The 17,924-nt window shown below is 40.8% G+C and overlaps 1 non-coding gene across 1 annotated transcript; it reads left to right on the plus strand.

Moving 5' to 3' along the window:
• The first annotated feature begins 16,932 nt into the window (after positions 1-16,932).
• On the plus strand, positions 16,933-17,040 carry LOC148576293 (small nucleolar RNA R71). Its single transcript, XR_015903043.1, has one exon. It is a non-coding gene; the product is annotated as a small nucleolar RNA R71 (small nucleolar RNA).
• Positions 17,041-17,924: the final 884 nt, after the last annotated feature.

The raw sequence follows: 17,924 nt of genomic DNA on the forward strand, positions 1-17,924 counted from the left end.
GAGGTCACCAAATTACTGGAGGCTGGGATTATTTATCCTATTTCTGATAGCCCCTGGGTGAGCCTTGTTCAAGTTGTCCCCAAAAAGGGAGGCATGACAGTGGTTCATAATGAAAAGAATGAACTGGTTCCAACAAGAACAGTTACAGGGTGGCGCATGTGTATTGACTACAGAAGGCTCAATACAGCCACCAGAAAGGATCATTTTCCTTTACCATTCATAGACCAGATACTAGAAAGACTGGCAGGTCATGATTATTACTACTTTTTGGATGGCTACTCAGGCTATAACCAGATTGCAGTAGATCCCCAGGATCAAGAGAAAACAGCATTCACATGTCCATCTAGAGTGTTTGCTTATAGAAGGATACCGTTTGGGCTGTGTAATGCGCCTGCAACCTTCCAGAGATGCATGCTCTCTATTTTCTCTGATATGGTGGAAAAATTTCTGGAAGTCTTCATGGATGACTTCTTAGTATATGGAGACTCATTCAGCTCCTGTCTTGATCACCTGAAACTAGTTCTGAAAAGATGCCAAGAGACCAACCTGGTTTTAAACTGGGAAAAATGTCTCTTTATGGTGACTGAAGGGATTGTCCTTGGGCATAAAATTTCAAATAAGGGAATAGAGGTGGATCAAGAAAAAATAGAGGTAATTGAAAAATTACCACCACTTGCCAATGTTAAGGCAATCAGAAGCTTTCTGGGGCATGCAGGATTCTATAGGAGGTTTATAAAGGATTTTTCAAAAATCGTAAAACCTCTGAGCAATCTGCTAGCTGCTGACACGCCATTTGTGTTTGACACAGAGTGTCTGCAGGCGTTTGAAACGCTGAAAGCCAAGCTGGTCACAGCACCAGTTATTTCTGCACCAGACTGGACATTACCATTTGAGCTAATGTGTGATGCCAGTGATCACGCCATTGGTGCAGTATTGGGACAGAGGCATGACAAGCTTCTGCATGTCATTTATTATGCTAGCCGCGTTTTAAATGACGCCCAAAAAAATTACACAACCACAGAAAAAGAATTGTTTGCAGTGGTTTATGCCATTGACAAGTTGAGATCATACTTAGTAGGATCAAAAGTGATTGTGTATACTGACCATGCTGCTCTTAAATATCTACTCACAAAGCAGGATTCAAAACCCAGGCTCATCAGATGGGTGTTGCTTCTACAAGAGTTTGATATAGAAATAAGAGACAGAAAAGGGACAGAGAACCAAGTGGCTAATCATTTGTCCCGGATAGAGCCAGTAGAAGGGACATCCCAACCCTCTCTTGAGATCTCTGAGACTTTTCCGGATGAGCAATTATTTGCCATTCAGGAAACACCATGGTTTGCAGACATTGCAAACTATAAAGCTGCAAGGTTCATACCCAAAGAGTACAACAGGCAACAAAAGAAAAAATTAATCACTGATGCAAAGTACTACTTGTGGGATGAATCCTATCTCTTCAAGAGATGTGCAGACGGAATAATCCGTAGGTGTGTGCCTAGAGAAGAAGCACAGAGGATCCTATGGCATTGCCATGGATCACAATATGGAGGCCATTTCGGAGGTGAGCGAACAGCCACCAAGGTCCTCCAATGTGGCTTCTATTGGCCCACACTCTATAGAGATTCCCGAGAGTTTGTACGTAACTGTGACAGTTGCCAAAGAGCTGGTAATCTGCCTCATGGTTACGCCATGCCTCAACAAGGAATCTTGGAGATTGAGTTGTTTGATGTATGGGGAATTGACTTCATGGGACCTTTCCCACCATCATACTCAAACACTTATATTCTGGTGGCAGTTGACTACGTATCAAAATGGGTAGAGGCCATTGCGACACCCACCAATGATACTAAAACAGTGCTGAAGTTCCTCCAGAAATATATCTTCAGCAGGTTTGGGGTCCCTAGAGTACTAATCAGTGATGGGGGCACTCACTTCTGCAACAAACAGCTTTACTCTGCCATGGTCCGGTATGGGATTTGCCACAAGGTGGCAACTCCATATCATCCACAAACTAATGGGCAAGCTGAAGTCTCTAACAGAGAGCTAAAAAGAATCCTAGAATGGACTGTAAATACCCGTAGAAAGGATTGGGTAAGAAGCTTGCATGATGCTCTGTGGGCATACAGAATAGCATTCAAGACTCCTATAGGGACCTCTCCATACCAACTTGTATATGGTAAGGCATGTCACCTGCCCGTGGAACTGGAACATAAAGCCTACTGGGCAACCAGATTCCTGAACTTTGATGCCAAATTAGCTGGAGAAAAAAGATTGCTTCAGCTAAATGAGCTAGAGGAATTCAGATTCACTACTTTCGAAAATGCCAAGCTTTATAAAGAGAAATAAAAAAAGTGGCATGACAGAAAGCTGTCATCTAGAATCTTTGAACTAGGACAGAAGGTTCTGTTGTTTAACTCTAGACTCAGGCTATTCCCTGGGAAACTGAAATCCCGGTGGAGGGGACCATATGTGATTACAAGTGTATCAGCATATGGTTATGTGGAACTTCAAGATATTGATTCTGATAAGAAGTTCATTGTTAATGGACAGAGAATCAAGCACTATCTTGAAGGCAATATTGAGCAAGAGTGCTCAAGACTGAAGCTAAATTAAAAGCTCAGCAAGGTCCAGCTAAAGACAATAAAGAAGCGCTTGCTGGGAGGCAACCCAGCCATGGGGCATCACTTCCTCTAAGCATTTTGCCCTATTCTTGATTTTATTTGTTTATATAAAGCTCATTGATACTAAGTTTACAGGGTTATAGAAGGATTCTGCACACAAAACAGAGAAAAAGAGCTCACTGGCAAGAAAACGCCAGTAAAAGTCTGTTTTGGGCGTTCAACTCCCAAAAGAAGCATCCACTGGGCATTGAACGCCAGTAAGGATAGCCATCTGGGCGTTAAACGCCAGAAAGAAGCATCTTCTGGGCGTTGAACGCCAGAAAGAAGCTCCTTCTGGGCGTTTAACGCCAGATTTACAGCGTCCTGGGCGTTCAGAAAAACGCCCAGTGACAAAGGAGTTCCTAACGTTCAACGCCAGAAAGAAGCAACAGCTGGGCGTTGAACGCCCAGGAGAAGTAGCAGTTGGGCGTTGAACGCCCAAAACATGCAGCATTTGGGCGTTCAAACGCCAGGATGGTGGGGAGGAGGTAAATTCATTTTTTCTTCATATTTTTCATTTTAATCTTAATTTTCATGTTTCAATTCATGATTTTTTGCATAAACATGTTACAAACCCTGATTTCTAAAATCCCTAATTTCTAAAAACCCTTCTTTAAAAATATTAAATGTATTTTAATCCATAAGCACAAATCCTTTTTTTCAATCCAATTCAACTCTTTTTCAAAATTTTCAAAACAAATCTATCTCTTTTCATTCAAAAATCTTTTCAACTAATCAATATCTTTTTCAAATCTCCATATTATCTTTTTCAAAATTCTAATTTTATCTTTTTCAAATATCTTTCATATCTTTTCAATTTTAAATTATATCTTTTCTTATCATACTTATTTTTTTTTAAAATCATATCTTCTATCTTATCTTTCTCCCTATTTTCGAAAACCCCCCCTCCCTTTTAAAAACCCATTCGGCCTCCTTCCTCTCATCCACCATCCTACACTAGCTCTCCTTCTATCCCTCTCCTTTCTTTTCTTTTGCTTGAGGACAAGCAAACCTCTAAGTTTTGTGTGTTTATCCGTGATCACTAAACCATACCCACCAAGATCATGGCTCCTAAAGGAAAACAACCCACTCCAAGAGGCAAGAAAGAGAGTGTTCCAAAACCACTTTGGAATCAAGGAAAGTTCTTAACTAAAGAACATTCAGACCATTATTACAAAATAATGGGTCTAAGATCAGTGATCCCGAAAGTTAGATTCGATCTGAAAGAAGACGAATATCCGGAGATCCAGGAGCAAATTCGAATCAGGAACTGGGAGATCCTAGCTAATCCTGAAACGAAAGTGGGAAGGCATATGGTCCAGGAGTTCTATGCTAAATGTGGCAAACAGACAAGCAAATACTATCTGGATCTGCTCTCTATGACTATCGGACCTTGGTCAGAGGAAAGATTGTTCATACCCACCCTGACAAGATCAGGGAGATCTTAAAGCTACCTCAGCTGAAAGATGATCCAGACTCCTTCAATAGGAGAATGATGAAAATAGACAAGGGCCTGGATAAGATTCTAGAGGATATATGTATCCCTGGAGCCAGGTGGACTACCAGCATGAAGCGTGTCCCAAATCAACTCAAAAGAGAAGATCTCAAACCAGTCGCCAGAGGATGGCTGGACTTCATTGGGCATTCTCTGCTACCCACTAGCAACCGTTCTGAAGTCACTATTAGAAGAGCAGTGATGATCCATTGCGTCATGATGGGAAAAGAAGTGGAAGTTCATCAACTGATTTCAACTGAATTTTACAAAATTGCAAACAAAAATTCTAAAGATGCCAGGTTGGCTTATCCAAGCTTGATTTCTATGCTCTGCAAGGACGCTGGAGTAAGGATGGGAATAACTAAGTATATCTCAGTTGAGCGGCCAATCACCAAAGCATCAATGGAAAAACAACAAGCACAGGATGACCCCATCAAGAAGAGAACACAGGAAATTCTCCCAGAAATCCCTCAATCTGAATACTGGGAGTATCTTGAAACATCTATTACCAAGATGCAAGAAGCTATAGAACAAATAAAGAAAGAACAGAAGGAACAAAGTAGCATTCTTTGCTATTTGCTTAAAGAACAGGAGGAGCAAGGGCGTGATTTAAGGGAATTGAAGCGCCAGAAATTATCTCTTGAAGGACCAAGCACCCCGCAGATTAGAGGAACATCCACTTCCCAGAACACAGGTTGTCAAATTCCAATCTTAGCCTTAACTCTGTGATAACTGTTTTTATTTTAGTTTTACCTTAGGAGTCATATAGTAGTAATTAGTATCTATATTTTTTATTTTATTTCCAATTAAGCTATAATTTAATTTTATCATCATCATTAAACATGAATAAAATAGAAGAATTTCTTTAGAATAAGAGGTAATAAATTTCGAGTTTTTTTTTTACAAGAAAAATTCTAATTATTTACATGTGGTGGCAATGCTTTCTGTCTCCTGAATGAATGCTTGAACAGTGCATATATCTTTTGAATTTGATGTTTAAGACTGTTAAATATGTTGGCTCTTGAAAGAATGATGAACATGAGACATGTTATTGATAATCTGAAAAATCATAAAAATGATTCTTGAAGCAAGAAAAAGCAGTGAATACAAAAGCTTGCAGAAAAAAAAATAGAGAAAGAAAAAGAAAAAGCAAGCAGAAAAAGCCAAAGCTCTTAAAACCAAAAGGCAAGAGCAAAAAGCCAATAGCCCTTAAAACCAAAAGGCAAGGGTAAAAAGGATCCAAGGCTTTGAGCATCAGTGGATAGGAGGGCCTAAAGGAATAAAATCCTGGCCTAAGCGGCTAAACCAAGCTGTCCCTAACCATGTGCTTGTGGCGTGAAGGTGTCAAGTGAAAACTTGAGACTGAGCGGTTAAAGTCAAGGTCCAAAGCAAAAAGAAGAGTGTGCTTAAGAACTCTGGACACCTCTAATTGGGGACTTTAGCAAAGCTGAGTCACAATCTGAAAATGTTCACCCAATTATGTGTCTGTGGCATTTATGTATCCGGTGGTAATACTGGAAAACAAAGTGCTTAGGGCCACGGCCAAGACTCATAAAGTAGCTGTGTTCAAGAATCATCATACTGAAATAGGAGAATCAATAACACTATCTGCATTCTAAGTTCCTATAGATGCCAATCACTCTGAGCTTCAATGGATAAAGTGAGATGCCAAAACTATTCGGAAGCAAAAAGCTACTAGTCCCGCTCATCTAATTAGAATCTGAGCTTCACTCAAAAACTCTGAGATATTATTGCTTCTTGACTTATTAGTAGTCTATTTTATTTATCTAGTTGCTTGGGGACAAGCAACAATTTAAGTTTGGTGTTGTGATGAGCGGATATTTTATACGATTTTTGGGGTTAATTTCATATAGTTTTTAGTATGTTTTAGTTAGTTTTTAGTTTATTTTCATTAGTTTCTAGGAAAAATTCATATTTTTGGACTTTATTATGAGTTTGTGTATTTTTCTGTAATTTCAGCTATTTTCTGGCTGAAATTGAGGGAGCTGAGCAAAAATCTGATTCGGCTGAAAAAAAACTACTGATGTTGTTGGATTCTGACCTCTCTGCACTCGGAATGGAATTTCTGGAGCTACAGAAGTCCAAATGGAACGCTTCCAATTGTGTTGGAAAGTAGACATCCAGGGATTTCCAGAAATATATAATAGTCCATACTTTGCTCAAGGATAGACGACGTAAACTGGCGTCTAGCGCCAGAAACAAGTTACAAGTTGGAGTTCAACGCCAGAAACAGGTTACAACCTGGCGTTGAACGCCCAAAACAGCCCATGCACGTGAGAAGCTTAAGTCTCAGCCCCAGCACACACCAAGTGGGCCCCAGAAGTTGATTTCTGCACCATCTATCATAGTTTACTCATTTTCTGTAAACCTAGGTTACTAGTTTAGTATTTAAACAACTTTTAGAGATTTATTTTGTATCTCATGACATTTTAGATCTAAACTTTGTACCTTTTGATGGCATGAGTCTCTAAACTCCATTGTTGGGGGTGAGGAGCTCTGCTGTGTCTCGATGAACTAATGCAAGTATTTCTGTTTTCCATTCAAACATGCGTGTTCCTATATAAGATATCCATTCACACTTCAATATGAATGTGATGAACGTGACAATCATCATCATTCCTCCACGAATGCGTGCCTGACAACCACTTACGTTCCACTGTAGAATGAATGAATATCTCTTAGATCTCTTAATCGGAATCTTCGTGGTATAAGCTAGATTGATGGCAGCATTCAAGAGAATCCGGAAAGTCTAAACCTTGTCTGTGGTATTCCAAGTAGGATTTAGGGATTGAATGACTGTGACGAGCTTCAAACTCACGAGTGCTGGGCGTAGTGACAGACGCAAAAGGATAGTAAATCCTATTCCGGTACGATTGAGAACCTGCAGATGATTAGCCGTGCGGTGACAGCGCACTTGGACCCTTTTCACGGGAAGGATGGATGGTAGCCATTGACAACGGTGATCCACCAACACATAGGTTTCCATAGGAGGACATACATGCGTGAATCAGAAACAGAGGAAAGCAGAATTTCAGAAGACAAAACATCTCCAAAACTCCAACATATTCCCCATCATTGCATACAAGTATAATTTGTGTTCTGCCCTTTTATTCCTTGCAATCAAATTTGATAAGTGAATGATTTTATTGTTTTCCTGACTAAGAGTTACAAGATAACCATAGATTGCTTCAAGCTAACAATCTCCGTGGGATCGACCCTTACTCACGTAAGGTATTACTTGGACGACCCAGTGCACTTGCTGGTTAGTTGTGCGAATTTGTGAAGAACTGTGATTTCCAATTTCATGCACCACTGAGCATTGAGCTTTACACATGTAGAGGTCTTTCTTGGAGTTGAACGCCAGTTTGTAACCTGTTTCTGTCGTTTACCTCCACTTTGCAACCTGTTTATGGCGTTTGACTCCAGAATGCAGCATGGAACTGGCGTTCAACGCCAGTTTACGTCATGTATACTTAATCAAAGTATGGACTATTAAATATTGCTGGAAATCCCTGGATGTCTACTTTCCAACGCAATTGAGAGCACGCCATTTGGAGTTCTATAGCTCCAGAAAATCCACTTTGAGTGCAGGGAGGTCAGAATCCAACAGCATCTGTAGTCCTTCTTCAACCTCTGAATCTGATTTTTGCTCAAGTCCCTCAATTTCAGCCAGAAAATACCTGAAATCACAGAAAAACACACAAACTCATATTAAAGTCCAGAAATGTAAATTTTAATTAAAAACTAATAAAAATATACTAAAAACTAACTAAATCATACTGAAAATATGTAAAAATAATGCCAAAAAGCGTATAAATTATCCGCTCATCAGAAGCCCAAGGATGCCAAAGCACAAGAAGGTTCCTCCAAGCTAGATGAAGGTGGCTCCTCCCCTTCCAAGAAGAAGGACAAAGGGAAGGGGCCAATGAACTAAAGATGAAGCTGCTCAAGGTTGTTGAGTCCCATGGTTGACACTTTCTAATTTCTGAAATCCTATTTTAAGCTTTTGTTTGATTTACTCTTTGAATAAGTAATCATGCTAGGATAGTTTATGTTTTATGCTTAGCTTTAATTCCTGTTTGAAGTCTTTATGAGTCTTTTTTTACAAGAAAGAAAATGCCATGTATTTCAAGTCTTCATTTCAACATAAATAAAAGTAGAGCTTGTCTCCATAAGAGTTACTGTGAGTTGTGCAAAAACAATAAGAGAGACCAAGGCCAAGAGAGATTATCAAACAAACTAATAAATAAGAAACTAAGTGTAGAACCTTGGATGAACTAAAAAGAAAATGAGTCATGGAGAGCAACTAGTCCTAGAAGGCATAACAAGGGAAGGTTAAGGGGTGTTCCTTGAATATCCATAGAACCAAGAGGTAGTAAGCAATAAAGGCCCAAGGCTCTGAGCATCAACTACTGGAATGGAGAAAGAAACATTAAAAAGCTCAAAAAGAATTAAAGATCTTAGTAGATGCTTGTGGTGAAGATGTGTCAAGAAGAGACCTGGGCAAGTAAATTCTTAGGGGTGTCTCAACACCTAGTACACTAAAGCCAACTGGTTTGGGAGTGCTAATTGAAAGCCTAATTAAAGGGTTGTCTTGAGACAAAACACTTAGAGTCGTGGTCAAGAAAGCAAAACAACCCTTGCTACTTCAAGGTGACAATCAATAGAAAGGACCCCTAAAGCCTATACCTGAAAGAACCCTCAAGGATCCAAGAGCTTTTCATGACATTAAAACATTCATACATATGTTGAACACTTAGTTTTACTCTTAGTTGTATTGCAATCATTCAAAGCCAAGGCCTCAAGTTATAAAGGCTTACTCACATTGATTTGCTTGGGACAAGCAAAACTTAAGTTTGGTGTTGTGATGACTTGCATCATCTACCCTTCTTTCTTGCATAAAGAAGACCATAAAAGAGCATAAATCTCATTTGATCAGTACAATTCATGCATTATTTGATGAATATTATGGTACACTACTTTGAGATGAGTTGTGCTGAATTTCAGGAGAAAAAGGCATAAAAAATGGGTAGAAGACAAACAAGAAGCTGGGCGTGTGAAACTGGCATGCTAGTTGGGAGCAAACGCCACAAAAATGCACTGGCGTGGCACGCCAGGAGCTAGGCATGGCACGCCAGTACTAAATTCCAGAGGGGAGATCCAAGCATGCATGTGGGCATGGCACGCCAGGGACTGGGCGTGGCACGCTAGTACAAAATTCCAGAAGAGCAACAATGGAGGACACAAAAGGGGCGTAGCACGCCAAGTTGGGCGTGGCACGCCTAACCCATCAACTACTATGGGCGTGCCACTTGAGCAAAGGGGCGTGGCACGCCAACTCGCCATTCCAAGAAGAACCTCCACTATGGCGTGCCATTTGGTATCGAAGGCGTGGCACGCCAGCTTCAAGAAGTCACTTGGGCGTGCCAGTTGAGAACCCAGGCATGGCACGCCAAGCTTGAAGAGTTCACAAATCCATGGGCGTGCCACTTGAACAGCATGGCGTGGCACGCTAGTACAATAATCCAGAGAAGGGGCTGAAGGCAATTGAAGACTGGGCGTGCCACTTGAAGTCGAAGGCGTGGCACGCCAACCTCTCAACCTCACTTAGGCGTGCCACTTGAGCAACCAGGCGTGGCACGCCAATGCACAAAGATAACAAAAGCAAGGACTGTCGAAGGCGTGGCACACCAACCCAAGCATGTCACTATGGTGTGCTACTTGAACGCTGAGGCATGGCACGCCAACTACTGGAACCAAGACAAGATCATGGGCGTGGCACGCCAACCTTTAGGCGTGGCACGCTGCATAAGTTTCCAGAGAGGATGAAGGAGGCCAATTACATGGGGCGTGCCACTTGGTATCGAAGGTGTGGCACGCCACTCACTATTCTTCACTTAGGCGTGCCACTTGAATCCCAGGCGTGGCACGCCAGTGCCATTCAGATAGCAAAGAAGCACTGGGGCGTGCCACTTGAGTTCGTGGCGTGGCACGACAAACAGAGGAACCACTCACTCATAAAGGGACGTGGCATTGGTATGCGAAATTGTTACACAGAGGTTGTAAAATTTGTTGTTCGTTCTCTCCCTGGCAATGGCGCCAACAAACTGGTGCACAATACCATGGTCCAAACATAACTTCACAATTTTGCACAACTAACCAGCAAGTGCACTAGGTCGTCCAAGTAATAAAACCTTACGTGAGTAAGGGTTGATCCCACGGAGATTGTTGGTATGAAGCAAGCTATGGTCACTTTGTAAATCTCAGTCAGGCGGATATCAAATGGTTATAGTATTTTCGAATAATAATAATAAATAAATAGAAAATAAAGATAAAAATACTTATATAAATTATTGGTGAGAATTTCAGATAAGCGTATAGAGATGCTTTCGTTCCTCTGAATCTCTGCTTTCCCGCTGTCTTCATCCAATCAGTCTTACTCCTTTCCATGGCAAGCTTTATATAGGGCATCACCGTTGTCAATGGCTACATCCCATCCTCTCTGTGAAAAAGGTCCAAATGCTCTGTCACGGCACGGCTAATCATCTGAGGTTCTCGATCATACTGGAATAGGATTCACCCTCCTTTTGCATCTGTCACTACGCCCAGCACTCGCGAGTTTGAAGTTCGTCACAGCCATCCCTTCCCAGATCCTACTCGGAATACCACAGACAAGGTTTAGACTTTCCAGATCTCAAGAATGGCTATCCATGGGTTCTAACTTATACCATGAAGACACTAATAACTCGGACTCGGTCCCCTGTGTTAGATATCCAAGAGATATTCATTCTAGCTTGTTTGCATGTAGAACGGAAGTGTTTGTCAGGCACGCGTTCATAAGTGAGAATGATGATGAGCGTCACATAATCATCACATTCATCATGTTCTTGGGTGCGAATGGATATCTTAGAAGCGGAATAAGTTGAATTGAATAGAAAATAGTAGTACTTTGCATTAAATCATGAGGAACAGCAGAGCTCCACACCTTAATCTATGGAGTGCAGAAACTCTACCGTTGAAAATACATAAGTGATAATGGTCCAGGCATGGCCGAATGGCCAGCCCCCCATGAAAGTCTAAGATAGCATAAAACTGATCAAAGATGATCCGAAGATGTAACTCCCGGATGTCAATACAATAGTAAAAAGTCCTATTTATATTAAACTAGTTACTAGGGTTTACAGAAGTAAGTATGATGCATAAATCCACTTCCGGAGCCCACTTGGTGTGTGCTTGGGCTGAGCTTGAAGTTTACACGTGCAGAGGCTTCTTTTGGAGTTGAACGCCAAGTTGTAACGTGTTTTTGGCGTTCAACTCTGGCTCGTGACGTGTTTCTGGCATTTAACTCCAGACTGCAGCATAGAACTGGCGTTCAACGCCCTTTTGCGTCATTTAAACTCGACCAAAGTATGGACTATTATATATTTCTGGAAAGCCTTGGATGTCTACTTTCCAACGCAATTGAAAGCGTGCCATTTTGAGTTCTTTAGCTCCAGAAAATCCATTTTGAGTGCAGAGAGGTCAGAATCCAACAGCATCAGCAGTCCTTCTTCAACCTCTGAATCTGATTTTTGCTCAAGTCCCTCAATTTCAGCCAGAAAATACCTGAAATCACAGAAAAACATACAAACTCATAGTAAAGTCCAGAAATTTGAATTTAACATAAAAACTAATAAAAACATCCCTAAAAGTAACTAGATCCTACTAAAAATATACTAAAAACAATGCCAAAAAGCGTATAAATTATCCGCTCATCACAACACCAAACTTAAACTGTTGCTTGCCCCAAGCAACTAAAAATCAAATAGGATAAAAAGAAGAGAATATACTATAAATTCCAAACTATCAATGAAACATAGCTCCAATCAGATGAGCGGGACTTGTAGCTTTTTGCCTCTTGAATAGTTTTGGCATCTCGCTTTATCCATTGAAGTTCAGAATGATTGGCATCTATAGGAACTCAGAATTCATATAGTGTTATTGATTCTCCTAGTTCAGTATGTTGATTCTTGAATACAGCTACTTTATGAGTCTTGGCCGTGGCCCTAAGCACTTTGTTTTCCAGTATCACCACCGGATACATAAATGCCACAGACACATAATTGGGTGAACCTTTTCAGATTGTGACTCAGCTTTACTAAAGTCCCTAATTAGAGGTGTCCAGGGTTCTTAAGCACACTCTTCTTTTGCTTTGGACCTTGACTTTAACCGCTCAGTCTCAAGTTTTCACTTGACACCTTCACGCCACAAGCACATGGTTAGGGACAGCTTGGTTTAGCCGCTTAGGCCAGGATTTTATTCCTTTAGGCCCTCCTTTCCACTGATGCTCAAAGCCTTGGGATCCTTTTTATTTACCCTTGCCTTTTGGTTTTAAGGGTTATTGGCTTTTTGCTCTTGCCTTTTGGTTTTAAGAGCTTTTGGCTTTTTCTGCTTGCTTTTTCTTTTTCTATTTTTTTCGCCATTTTTTTTCTGCAAGCTTTTGTATTCACTGCTTTTTCTTGCTTCAATAATCAATTTTATGATTTTTCAGATTATCAAATAACATATCTCCTGTTCATCATTCTTTCAAGAGCCAACATATTTACAATTCTAAAACAACAACTTCAGAAGACATATGCACTGTTCAAGCATTCATTCAGAAAACAAAAAGTATTGTCACCACATCAATATAATTAAACTAAGTTCAAGGATAAATTCGAAAATCATGTACTTCCTGTTCTTTTGAATTAAAACATTTTTCATTTAAGAGAGGTGATGGATTCATAGGACATTCATAACTTTAAGACAAAGTTACTAAATACTAATGATCATGTAATAAAGACACAAACACAGATAAACACTTAACATAGAGAAAACGAAAAACAGAGAATGTAAGAACAAGGAATGAGTCCACCTTAGTGATGGTGGCATTTCCTTCTTGAGGAACCAATGATGTCCTTGAGCTCTTCTATGTCTCTTCCTTATCTTTGTTGCTCCTCCCTCATTGCTCTTTGATCTTCTCTAATTTCATGGAGTATGATGGAGTGCTCTTGATGTTCCACCCTTAGTTGTCCCATGTTGGAACTTAGTTCTCCTAGGGAGGTGTTAATTTGCTCCCAAAAATTCTGTGGAGGAAAGTGCATCCCTTGAGGTATCTCAGGGATTTCTTGATGATGAGCTTCCTCACGTGTTTCTTGAGCTCCATGAGTGGGCTCTCTTGTTTGCTCCATCATTTTCTTAGTGATGGGCTTCTCTTCCTCAATGGGAATGTCTCCTTCTATGGAAGCTCCAGCTGAGTAACATAGATGGCAAATAAGATGAGGGAAAGCTAGCCTTGCCAAGGGGGAGGGCTTTTCGGCTATTTTGTAGAGTTCAAGGGAGATGACTTCATGAACTTCTACTTCCTCTCCAATTATGATGCTATGAATCATGATGGCTCGATCCACAGTAACTTCAGATCGGTTGCTAGTGGGAATGATGGAGCGTTGGATGAACTCCAACCATCCTCTAGCCACAGGCTTGAGGTCCAGTCTTCTAAGTTGAACCGGTTTGCCTTTTGAGTCAATCTTCCATTGAGCTCCTTCCACACATATGTCCATGAGGACTTGGTCCAACCTTTGATCAAAGTTGACCCTTCTAGTGTAGGGGCGTGCATCTCCTTGCATCATAGGCAAGTTAAACGCCAACCTCACATTCTCCGGACTAAAATCTAAGTATTTCCCCTGAACCATTGTAATATAATTCTTTGGATTCGGGTTCTTACTTTGATCATGGTTCCTAGTGATCCATGCATTAGCATAGAACTCTTGAACCATTAGAATTCTGACTTGTTGGATGGGTTTTGTTAGAACTTTCCAACCTCTTCTTTGGATTTCATGTTGGATTTCCGGATACTCATTTCTCTTGGGTTTGAAAGGGACCTCGGGGATCACCTTCTTCTTAGCCACAACATCATAGAAGTGGTCTTGATGAGCTTTGGAGATGAATCTTTCCATCTCCCATGACTCGGAGGTGGAAGCTTTTGTCTTCCCTTTCCCTTTTCTAGAGGATTCTCCGGTCTTAGGTGCCATTAATGGTAATGGAAAAACAAAAAGCTATGCTTTTACCACACCAAAATTAGAATATTGCTCGCCCTCGAGCAAGAAAAGAAAGAATAGATAAAGAAGAAGAAGAAATGGATAAGAGGGAGAGAGAGATGTGTTTCGGCCAAGAAGGGAAGGAGAGGGTTGTGTTGTGTGAAATTGAAGAAGAATGGAGGGCTTTATATAGGGAAGGGAGGGGGGGTTAAGGTTCGGCCATATGGGGAGGGTTTGGGTGGGAAAGTGATTTTGAATTTTGAAGGTAGGTGGAGTTTATGAGGTAGGTTTATGGGGAAGAGTGGATGGATGTGAGTGGTGAAGGGGTAGTAGGGAAGAGAGCTTGATGTGATTAGTGAAGGGTTTTGCGGAAAGGTGTTTATTGGGAAGAGAGGATGAACATTGAGAAGAGGAAAGAGTGTGAGTGGTGGTAGGTGGGGATCCTGTGGGATCCACAGATACTGAGTTGATCCTGTGGGGTCCACAGATCCTGATGTGTCAAAAATTTGTATCCCTGCACCAATTAGGCATGTAAAATGCCTTTGCATGCAATTCTGGCATTTAAACGCCGAATTGGTGCTTGCTCTGGGCGTTCAGCGCCCAGATGCAGCATGTTTCTGGTGTTGAACGCCAGTTCTATGCTTGTTTCTGGTGTTCAGCGCCAGCTTTCCTCAGTGTGCATTCCTGGCGTCTGAACGCCAGGATGCTGCTTGTTTTGGGTGTTCAACGCCAGATCCATGCTCTATTCTAGCATTGAACGCCAGCCAGATGCTCCTTACTGGCGTTTAAACGCCAATAAGTCCTTCCTCCAGGGTGTGATTTTTCTTCTGCTGTTTTTGATTCTGTTTTTAATTTTTTTGATTTATTTTGTGACTCCACATGATCATGAACCTAATAAAACATGAAAGAACCATAAAATAAAAATAAAATTAGATAAATAAAAATTGGGTTGCCTCCCAACAAGCGCTTCTTTAATGTCAATAGCTTGACAGTGGGCTCTCATGGAGCTTCACAGATGTTCAAAGCATTGTTGAGACTCCCCAACACCAAACTTAGAGTTTGGATATGGGAGTTCAACACCAAACTTAGAGTTTGGTTGTGGCCTCCCAACACCAAACTTAGAGTTTGACTGTGGGGGCTCTGGTTGACTCTGTTTTGAGAGAAGCTTATTGTGCCTCTTTTTCATGTTTACAGAAGGATGACCTTGAGTTTTAAACACAAGGGAGTCCTTATTCATTTGAAGGACTAGTTCACCTCTGTCAACATCAATCACAGCTCTTGATGTGGCTAGGAAGGGTCTTCCAAGGATGATGGATTAATCCTCATCCTTTCCAGTGTCTAGGATTATGAAATCAGCAGGGATGTAAAGGCCTTCAACCTTTACTAACATGTCATCTACTTGTCCATAAGCCTATTTTCTGGAATTGTCTGCCATCTCTAATGAGATTTTAGCAGCTTGCACCTCAGAGATTCCAAGTTTCTCCATTACAGAGAGTGGCATGAGGTTTATTCCTGATCCAAGGTCACATAGAGCCTTTTCAAAGGTCATGGTGCCTATGGTGCAAGGTATTAGGAACTTTCCAGGATCCTGTTTCTTCTGAGGCAATCTCAGTTGATCCAATGCATTTAGTTCATTGGTGAACATGGGAGGTTCATCTCCCCAAGTCTCATTACCAAATAGATTGGCATTCAGCTTCATGATTTCACCAAGGAACTTGGCGACTTGCTCTTTAGTAACATCCTCATTCTCTTCAGAAGAGGAATACTCATCAGAGTTCATGAATGGCATAAGGAGGTTCAATGTAATCTCTATGGTCTCTAGATTAGTCTCAGATTCCTTTGGTTCCTCAGAGGGAAACTCCTTATTGATCACTGGATGTCCCAGGAGGTCTTCCTCACTGGGATTCACGTCCTCCTCCTCTCTTGTGGGTTCGGCCATGATAGTCAATTCAATGGCCTTGCACTCTCCTTTTGGGTTTTCTTCTGTATTACTTGGGAGAGCACTAGGAGGAGTTTCAGTGATCTTCTTACTCAGCTGGCCCACTTGTGCCTCCAAATTTCTAATGGAGGACCTTGTTTCCTTCATAAAACTCAGAGTGGTCTTAGATAGATCAGAGACTAAGTTTGCTAAATTAGAGGTATTTTGTTCAGAGTTCTCTGTCTGTTGCTGAGTGGATGATGGAAAAGGCTTACTATTGCTAAACATGTTTCTTCCACCATTATTAAAGCCTTGTTGAGGCTTTTGTTAATCCTTCCATGAGAAATTTGGGTGATTTCTCCATGAGGGGTTATAGGTGTTCCCATATGGTTCACCCATATAATTTACCTCTGCTATTGCAGGGTTCTCAGGATCATAAGCTTCTTCTTCAGAAGATGCCTCTTGAGTACTATTGGATGCAGCTTGCATTCCATTCAGACTCTGAGAAATCATATTGACTTGCTGAGTCAATATTTTATTCTGAGCCAATATGGCATTAAGAGTATCAATTTCAAGAACTCCCTTCTTCTGAGGCGTCCCATTACTCACAGGATTCCTCTCAGAAGTGTACATAAACTGGTTGTTAGCAACCATGTCAATGAGTTCTTGAGCTTCTGCAGGCGTTTTCTTTAGGTGAATGGATCCACCTGCAGAAGTATCCAATGATATCTTAGCTAATTCAGACAGACCATCATAGAATATATCCAGGATGGTCCATTCTGAAAGCATGTCAGAAGGACACTTTTTGGTCATTTCTTTGTATCTCTCCCAAGCTTCATAGAGGGATTCACCTTCTTTCTGTCTGAAGGTTTGAACATCCACTCGAAGCTTACTCAGCTTTTGAGGAGGAAAGAACTTGGCTAAGAAAGCCTTGACCAGCTTATCCCAAGAGTTCAAGCTATCTTTAGGTTGAGAATCCAACCATATTCTAGCTCTGTCTCTCACAGCAAAAGGGAAAAGCATGAGCCTGTAGACTTCAGGATCTACTCCATTAGTCTTAACAGTATCACAGATCTGCAAGAATTCAGTTAAGAACTGAAAGGGATCTTCAGATGGAAGTCCATGAAACTTGCAGTTTTGTTGCATCAGAGAAACTAGTTGAGGCTTAAGCTCAAAATTGTTTGCTCCAATGGTAGGGATGGAGATGCTTCTTCCATGTAAATTGGAATTAGGTGCAGTAAAGTCACCAAGCATCCTCCTTGCATTATTATTATTTTCGGCTGCCATCTCTTCTTCCTGTTCGAAAATTCCTGTAAGGTTGTCTCTGGATTGTTGTATTTTAGCTTCTCTTAGTTTCCTCTTCAGAGTCCTTTCAGGTTCAGGGTCTGCTTCAACAAGAATGTTTTTGTCCTTGCTCCTGCTCATATGAAAGAGAAGGGCACAGAAAAATAATAATAGGGATCCTTTTTACTACAGTATAGAGGTTCCCTTGTTGTGAGTAGAAGAAAAAAAGAATGTAATGTAAAGAAAGAGAAGGGAGGAGAATCCAAGCACAAGGGTGAGGATAACAGAGATCAGAGATGTGAGATGTAGAGAAGTGTTAGTAAATAAACAAATGAATAGAAGGAGATGGGAGAGAGGATTTTCGAAAATTAAAAATTAAAATTTAAAGTTAAATTTCGAAAATAGTTTTTGAAAAAGGTTAGTAATTTTCGAAAATTAGGAATGAAATAAAATTAAAATTAAAAATTGAAAACAATTAATTAATTAAAAAG

Source organism: Arachis ipaensis, chromosome B1, assembly GCF_059453495.1.
Source record: "Arachis ipaensis isolate K30076 ecotype BB chromosome B1, ASM5945349v1, whole genome shotgun sequence".
Classification (NCBI taxonomy): Eukaryota; Viridiplantae; Streptophyta; class Magnoliopsida; order Fabales; family Fabaceae; genus Arachis; species Arachis ipaensis.